General features: G+C 32.1%; 1 pseudogene; it reads left to right on the plus strand.

Moving 5' to 3' along the window:
* Positions 1-3,420: 3,420 nt before the first annotated feature.
* Positions 3,421-5,749, plus strand: LOC114265318 (UDP-glycosyltransferase 89B2 pseudogene; annotated as a pseudogene).
* The last annotated feature ends 3,339 nt before the right edge of the window (positions 5,750-9,088 follow it).

The raw sequence follows: 9,088 nt of genomic DNA on the forward strand, positions 1-9,088 counted from the left end.
ATGTTAAAAAATAAAAAAATTTAAAATTAATAAAATATCCTTTCTATTTTTAAAATTTTTTAATCTTTTATTCATGACCACAAGTACATGGTAGAAAGATCCATGATTAAATTTTTTAAAATTATTCACAAAAGCACGTGTTTTTTATAAAAAAATTTTAAAATGTTTCTTGTCATCGAGAAGTTCATGTTGAGGAAGATTCATTGTTAAAGATTTAAAATTAATAAAAAAAAAAACTCGTGTAACACTAATAAATTTTAAATAGTGATCTTATAAATTTTTTAATTAATCTTTTATTTTTTATTTTTTATTATAGACTCAAAGGTTCCATTCTAGTATGAAATACATAAAGGTTTTTTTTTTTTTTTTAATTTTTTTTATTATAGACTCAAAGGTCCTATTCTAGTATGAATTACATAAAAGGCTAAGCATAAATGCGCGTGTGTTATGTGTTGAGAGACAAATGTGATTTTTTTCATAATGTTAAAATTACTAAATATAACTGTAGGACTTCCGCGTTTACCATCTCACCAAAATTCATAGGTAGCGGTGAAGGTGCAACTTTATTCCCTTCAAGGGTATAGCACCAAGTGCGTCAAGTTGACTGTGACTCGGCCTTATCTCGGACTTCCGCCACGATAGGATGTTGGCCCAAACTCAGGCCAACAATCCCCCTCTAACACCGGCAGGATACTGGCCCAAACCCAGGCCAACAATCTCCCTCCGACACCTGTAAGCAACATGCCCTCTTAGGGAATCGAATTTGAGGCCTTAATCTGATACTAATTATAGGACCTTGGCGCTTACCATTTCACAAAAACCCATAGATAGTGGTGAAGGCGCAACTTTATTCCCTTAAAGAGTATAGCACCAAGCACCACAAGTCGGCTATGACTCGGCCTTACCTTGGGTTTCGTTCACGGCAGGATGTTGGCCTAAACCCAGGCCAATAGTAACACTTCAAAAAAACTCTTTAGTATACTTTTTCCAAACGTAACACTCCAAAAACGTAATACTCCTATAATACACAACAAAAATTCCTTAGTATACTTTTCTCAAGCGTAACAACGTGACATTCCAAAAAAAATTCTTTAGTATACTTCCAAACGTAACCCAAAAATTACTTAGTGTGCTTTTTTCAAATGTAACACTCTAATATAACATAATAAAAAATTCCTTAGTATATTTTTTTCAAACGTAACAACGCAACATTCTAAAAAAACCTTCTTAGTGTATTTTTTCCAAACGTAATACTCTAATCTATGTAACGCACAAAAACTCTTTAGTTTATTTTTTCAAAATGTAACACTCTAATGTAGCATACTAAAAAAATCCTTGGTGTATATTTTTCTCAAATGTAATAACGTAACATTCTAAAAAAAATATTAGTGTAGTTTTTCTAAACATAACACTCCAATCAATGTAACACATAAAAACTCCTTAGTTTATTTTTTCCAAACATATTACTCTAATGTAACTCCAAAAAATCATATTAACAAAAATGTACATATTCACGCTCGACAATCAACATTTCAGCCACCAATCCTCCAAAAAAAGAATTTTTCAAACCTCACTTTTCTATTCTCATCTCGAAAATGAAATAGTAAATTGAAAAAATGAATCATTAAAGACATTCACTTAAACTCAAATGACACCAAATCAAATAAATATAACTTTTTAAAATAAAAAAACCAATTAATTCAAAAAAAAAAAAAGACTCTAAAAATTAAATAGATTAACATTTTCCATATGAAATTTATGGATAAACTTTCCTTTAATTTTTAAACTTTTTCTTGTAGTCGCGAAATGCCTAATAAAAAAAAAAAAAGCAAAATATGTTAATGTGTATTGTTTTAGAAATGATAAATTACATTTTACCCCTATATGTTTGATTATTTTTTTACTTTGGCTGTTGAATTTTTTTTCCTCTACTTTAACCTTTCATATTTCAATTTTTTAAAAAATATTTTTTTAAAACTAACTTTTATTCAAAATCATAAAAAAAAGGAGATACATTAGATGACATAAAAAATATATTTTATATTAGGATTTGAGTATGTATCTAAGGCTTTGAATATCTATGACAACTCCTTCCCCCCCTCTCTCTCTCTCTCTTATCATCTTTAATTATCAATTAATCATCTCACTTATATATTATTGAGTTTAGAATACATGATTTTATACCATTTTCATAAAAGAATTTTATGCCACGTGATTGTTAATGTATTAATTTCTGTTTAATTTTGGATATAAGTTAACCTTTAGAATAAATTGGGAAAAAAAAAATGAAACATGAAAGACTAAAGTCAAAGAAAAAAAAAAAGCTAAAGTGAAATAATATCAAACATAAACTATACAAATGTAAATTGAATATATACATTTGAATTGGTATTGTGAATTGCATGTATATACAATGATAAATTTAAATAAAATTTTAAAATAAAAATTCCGAAATTGTTGGAACTCATTGTCCAAACATGCAAAACGGCAAAATGAGATCCACCTCATTCATTATTTAATACTGATGAATAAAAAATTCACATAATGGCAATTAAAAGTGACATATAAGTCTTTTTTTATTTTTTTAATTTAATGTTGTATAAGTGAGATGATTAATTAATAATTATAAAAAATATTGAAGAGAAGTAACAAATGAAAATAATTGGTTGATTGATTATTGGGCTTGGAGGGTGGATATAATTTTTGAGTTTAAATAACACGATTTTTTTGGGGGACAAATTACATTGGTGGTCTTCTTATTTTTTTTTCTTTTTCTCATTTTGATCCCATCACTTCTAATTGACTCAATTTTAACTCTTAATTTTAGATTTTGTTTCAATTTGATCAAATTAATAATATCGTTCGTATTTTTAAGGAAAATTATCATTAAATTGGTTAAGATTAATAATTAAATTGAGTAAGTTTAAAATTTTATCCTTAAAAATATGACACATAACATTTATTTGTATATTTTTTATAAAAAAATATTAAAAATTATAATTAACATGACCAAATTAAAATAAAATCATAAATTCAAGATCAAAATTGAACTAATTAAAAGTACAAAGACCAAAATAACACAATGACTAAAGTACAAAAATTTCGTTTAAAAAGTGAGTTGACTTTTTAATTTTTTTATTCTGAGTTAAAAAATATTGTTTGAGTTGAGTTTTTTTTTAATTTTTATAAAAAAAATGAAAATTTTATTATTTAAATATAATATTTTTGATTTAATTTATTTTTTTATGATTATTTTAACATTTTAGCCGCTCAACTTTGGATGACAAACAAGGGCAGAGACCATCGTCGTAATTTTATTCTTTTTATTTTTTATTTTTTTTGGGTACAACTATTGAGAAAGATGCTTTGCAGACGACCATCGGATTCTCCGCACTCTCTCTCTCTCTCTCTCTCTCTCTCTCAATATGTACAGTCCTCTTTAAATCTATGTAATCTGCATTCTTCCTTGTAATATTAATTTTATTTTTCAGCTTCTAAATCCATTCCATACACCTCCATGACGATCACCGGTGATGGCACACATGTTTTGGTTTTCCCTTTTCCTGCTCAGGGGCACATGATCCCACTTCTGGACCTAACCCACACACTAGCTTCTCGTGGACTAACAATCACCATACTAGTCACCCCCAAAAACCTCTCTCTCCTCACCCCACTTCTCTCCAAACACCCCACCATCAAAACACTGGTCTTGCCTTCCCCTGCGCACCCTTCCTTCCCCCCCGGCGTAGAGAACGTCAAAGACATGCCCGCATATGGCTTTATTGCTATGATGCGCGCCATGGGTGAACTCTACAATCCTCTCCTAAATTGGTTCCACAACCACCCTTCTCCGCCTGTGGCCATCGTCTCCGACATGTTCTTGGGGGTGAACCCACCGCCTCGCTTGCCAGCTTGGCATTCGCCGCCTTTTGTTCTCTCCTTCCAGTGCTACGGCCTTGTCTGTTATTTATTCCCTGTGGCGGAACCCACCCAACAGAGATGATCCCAACAATGAGGACGCTCTGATTTCTTTCCCAGACGTACCGAATTCCCCGATTTACCCTTGGTGGCAGTTCACTCGCCTGTATCGTACCTACGTAGAAGGAGACCCAGTTTCGGACTTCATTAAAGATTGTTATTTGTCTAATATGGCGAGTTAGGGACTCGTGGTTAACTCGTTTAGTGAGTTGGAACGGGTTTATCTCGACCATCTAATCGAGGTATTGGGCCATGATCGGGTTTGGGCTGTTGGCCCATTGCTACCTCCTGTCAATGATCGATCTGGCCCAATTAAGAGAGAGGTGGGTCCAGTTCTGTGTTGCCAACCCATGTATCGACTTGGCTTGACACGTGCGAAGATCGCACGGTTGTTTACGTGTGCTTTGGGAGTCAAGCAGTGTTGACAAACAAGCAAATAGAGATGCTAGTGTTGTTCAAATTGTGAAAATAAATAGATTTATGAAGAAATTAAATTATATATCAAGAATATATGTTGATAATTACAATTAAATTTCAACAGAATTACACAAAACAATAAAAGGGTAAAGAGACGAAACCGAAACCTGCACGGAAGCAGTTTCCTTAAAACAGATTTCGTCGCCTCACAGATTGAGTGCTTGAGGAATTCCGGCGTCTGTCTCCCAGGATACAACGGTCAAAACCAGTGACGGCAGAAGCACGTTCTGTCTAGCTTAGCAAACAAGAACAGTGGCAACACTCTTTCACAGTAGGAACTTTCTGGCAAACTAACTAAAGAATGGAAGAAACAATTTTTGTGTTAGAGACTTGATAGGAGGGTCTCAATTTATACATGTATAAGGGAGAGAGGAGAAGCCTCCAGCATTTATGGCTGGTCACTAATGCATCATTAATCTCTGCAATAAAGACAGGAGTTACAAACCCCATTAATGCACTATTAAATTCTGTAATAAAGGTAGGAGTTACAAACCTCATTAATGCACTATTAAATTCTGCAATAAAGGCATGAGTTACAAACCCCATTAACTCTTTCATGAAGCTAACTTCATGGGGCAATTTCTCATTCAATTTTTAATAGTTTTGGCTATACTATTTGTGGTGTAAAGATTTGCAAAGTATCTAGATCTACTTGGACCCAACACAATAGATAGTTGAAACCCACTTTAATATTTAATTAAAGTCACCAAAAAAATTATTTTTTCCAACAGCTAGCACTTGGTTGGAGAAAAGTGGAGTCAAGTTTTTATTGTGCGTCAAGGAGCCCACCAAGGGACACGTGGAAGGTCAATACGGTTTGATTTCATCTGATTTCGAACATTGTGTGGTGAAAAGAGGACTTGTTATAAGGGGATGGGCTCCTCAAGTGTTGATTCTTACTCACCGAGCGGTGGGTGTATTCTTGACTCATTGCGGGTGGAACTCGACTCTGGAAGGAATATTTGCAGGGGTCCCAATGCTAACTTGGCCCATGGGGGCTGACCAATTTGTAAATGCAAAATTGTTGGTGGATGAGCTTGGGGTGGCAACCAGGGTTGTTGAGGGTGCTCAAGCTGTTCCAAACTCGGATGAGTTGGCTCGGTTGTTGGCTGGAGCGGTGAGTGAGAACGGGGTCAAAATGATTCGATCCTTGGAGTTGAGTGAGGCAGCATTGGAGGCCATTAAACAATGTGGAAAGTCATCCAAAGATATGGATGAGTTGATTAGGCGTCTTTCTGAAGAGGCTAAGCATGACAAATCTTTGATTTCTTCCAACTCAAACTCTCAAACATAGTTCTATATATTAGTTTTTTTAATTGATGTGATTTGTAATAAAGAATTTACATATGGTATCAATCAATATATATGTTCAGTATTTTAGGGATTTGAAATAAATGTTTTTCATGTTGTGTGGATATATAATTGTATTGTTATTTAAAATCATGTGTAATAGTAATGTTTGGAAATATCAAAATGGAATCAACTGATAGAAATTAGTATTAATTACCTAAAACTCATATTTACAAATGTTATGGTACCTTAGGTTTTATTTAAATTTTTTTCAAATTAATAAGTTCTATTTAGTAAAATTGAGAATATTATCAGTTTTTTTTTTCAATTTTTAAAACTAAGAATATTATAATTTTACATAGTAATGTTCTAGATAATTGTTTCACTAATTGATGAAAAAAAAATAGAGCATGAGATTAAACGTTTTTCCATTCTATTTATTGGTTTGATTCAACTATCAAATAAAATCGAGTACATTATTATTTTTTTTAAATTTTAAAACTGAGAATATTATCAGTTTTTTCTTATTTAATTTTTTTTTTTTAGTTTTGTACATCAATGTTTCATCATCATATTCCTTTATAGACACAAAATTTTCAGTTTTGCATAAAAAAATAATTCAGTTTTTTCAATTCTAAAAAAAATAAAAACATCAGTGTGTTTGGTTTCAGTTTTCTGAATTCAGTTTTTTAAAAACTGAGTTTTTTTTTTCGTGTTTTTTTGTTTTTAGTGAACATTTTTTAAATTTTAAATAATTTTTTTTTTTTACTTTTTTAGATGCACTTTACTTAGATGAATTTAAATAGTAAAATATTTTGAAAAAATATTTTAAAAAATTAATAAATACACAAAAATACGAAAATGTATTAAATTTTTTTTTTTTTTTTTTTGTATTTTTAGGTATTTAGTGTATTTTTAAAATATTTTTTTCACAAATATTATACTTTTTAAGTGTGTTTATGTTAGGTGTGTCTAAAAATTTTAAAAAAAAATTTGCTTAAAATATTAAAAAAATCATTGAAAACATTAAAATACGAAAAATAAAAAAGTAAAATTTTCTGAAAACTGGAACCAATTTTTTTTTTTTTTTTGCACGTATTTTTTTTCCAATTTGAAAATTGATATTTTAAAATTTTGAAAATCAAAATAAATGTCAAATCATCATGTTCTTTTATAGATAATCATAAATGATGAACAATCATTATTTGAAGGGTAATTTCGACTATTAAAAATTGAATAGGATTTGAAAGTCTAAAAAATATTAATTAGGACCTAATGAAATATAAATTTATAAATTAAGACTTGTGTGTAAATGCCCCCTAGAAATTATTCACGCCTGTAAATTAAATTCATAAAAATAATTTATTTAAATGACATATATTACTATGATAAAAGAGAGGCAATGGTCAAATATAGTATTAACATCATAATACATTATAATATTTTTTTTATTAGCACAAGAAATTATTTTACTGATTCTTAAGAATAATACAATATTTTAAGGTATTGCTTTGTGCAGTTTATAGGGCTATTCATTGAAATCATTTTTATTATTTATTTTTTCATAGACAAATTTAATAAAATTATGTAATTATATCAGATTGAATTATTTTTTGTGTGGATGATCTACACAAAATGACCTAAAATATAAACATTCGAATGATCGAAACAGAATTCATAATGAACTTTACAGACCCAAATAATACCGTCCAATCCAAAATCCATTACTTTACAATTCTACTCTATCATCTCATACTCTCCTCCCCCCTCTCAGTTATATCAGATTGAATTGATTTTTTGTGTGTGGACAATCTTCACAAAATAACCTAAGAAATAAATTATTCGAATACTTGAAATATAACTCATGATTAAGTTCACATATCCAAATAATACCGTCCAGTCCACAATCCAATACTTTACGACTTTACCATCTCATACTCTACTCCCCTGCTCTCTAATTAACACCACTGACCAGTAGTACTCCCTCAACCTCCCCAGCCATCTTCCCACTTCTACTCCTTCAAAATAAAGCAATATTAAAAATTTCAACAATAAATTTAATACAAAGAGAAGAGGGAGAAATAACTCTTAGTGGCCAATGGCCATGGCAACAAAAACCCAACAAAAGGCCAATCAAAACTCAACAATCACAATTACCAATCAGAGTGGAGTGGCCATGCTAGCTTGGCTTATGGGGGCAAAATAAGAACAACAATTTTAATGCAAAATGACGAGATAAGAGAGACGGAGGGAGAAGGGGGATGCTTAGTGGCTAGTAGCCATGGCAATCAACAAGGGCAAAATTAGAACAACAATTTTAATACAAAGTGACAAGAGATAAGAGAGAGGGAGGGAGGAGGGGATGGACAATCAAATCCTCTTTCCCCCGTCAAAAAAAAAAAAGGTTAATTTTGATCTTAAAATAAAGTCTTGAAATAATTTTGATCTTAATTTGTATTTGATTAATTATTTCAGTCTTAAATTATAGATGATTTATTGAAATGAGATTGAATGGAACAATCATTTTATCATAATATTCATTTTCACGTTTGATTTGTTAAAAAAATATTACAAATGAAATTATCATTTGTCATTGTAACAACCTAAATTTTTAATTATTCTTTAAAATTTATACTAATATTATTTAATCACGGTTGAAAAAATATACGATTTATTTTGTGTTATTATGTGTAATTATGTAAAGTAATATAATTATCATTGTGTAAAATAATATAATTATCAAGAAGTTTAGGGGTTAAAGTGTAATTATGGGAAGTGAAATTGCCACCTCTCATTTGGAGAAGACACTTGGCAAGCCAGATGTCTCTCATGCGTTTGTTACCCACCTATATATAGAATTTGGATCCTCGGCCGCCCTTCTGGGCGGCGGTTCCCAGCAGCCCCCCAAAACGACGTCGTTTTGGGGGTTTTTTCGTTTTTTTTTTTTTTTTTTTTTCCTTCTTCGCAGAACCAGAGCAGAGGGGAGGGGAGGGGAGCTCGCCAGATTTTGGGGTCCGGATTCGCCGTCGCAGGTCGTCGAGCTCGCCGTTGCAGGTCGTCGAGCTCGCCAGCCGTCCGATTGTCGCCCGATCCGCCGTCGCCTCCGCCTCCGGCTCGCCTCCGCCTCCTCCTCCTCCTCCCCCGGTGATTATGGCCCCCTCCAGTTCGGCCCACCGGCGGCTCCCTCTTCTTCTCCCTTCCTCTCTCTCTTCTTCCCCTCCCCTCCCCCTCTCTCTCTCCCTCCCCTCCCCTCCCTCTGGTTTTGTTTTCGAACGAGGAAGAAGAAAGAAAAAAAAAAAATCAAAAAAACCCCCAAAACGACGTCGTTTTGGGGGGCTGCTGG

The sequence above is a fragment of the Camellia sinensis genome, chromosome 15 (genome assembly GCF_055761805.1).
Source record: "Camellia sinensis isolate YWXY chromosome 15, ASM5576180v1, whole genome shotgun sequence".
In the NCBI taxonomy this organism is placed as follows: domain Eukaryota; kingdom Viridiplantae; phylum Streptophyta; class Magnoliopsida; order Ericales; family Theaceae; genus Camellia; species Camellia sinensis.